Raw genomic sequence first — 309 nt, 5'->3', positions numbered from 1 at the left:
AGAGAGAGGGAAGGGTAAGGTGGGGGGAGAGAGAGAGAGAGAGAGGGGGGAGGGGGAGAGAGAGAGAGCGGGAGAGAGAGTGGGAGGGAGAGAGAGAGAAGGGTAAGGTGGGGGGAGAGAGAGAGAGAGAGAGAGAGGGGTGAGGGGGAGAGAGAGAGAGCGGGAGAGAGAGTGAGAGGGAGAGAGAGAGAAGGGTAAGGTGGGGGGAGAGAGAGAGAGAGAGAGGGAGGGAGAGAGAGGGAGGAGAGAGAGAGAGGGGTGAGGGAGAGAGAGAGAGCGGGAGAGAGAGTGGGAGGGAGAGAGAGAGAA

The sequence above is a fragment of the Rhincodon typus genome, chromosome 21, assembly GCF_021869965.1.
Source record: "Rhincodon typus isolate 14 chromosome 21, sRhiTyp1.1, whole genome shotgun sequence".
Lineage (NCBI taxonomy): Eukaryota > Metazoa > Chordata > Chondrichthyes > Orectolobiformes > Rhincodontidae > Rhincodon > Rhincodon typus.
This window is presented reverse-complemented; position numbering follows the sequence as displayed.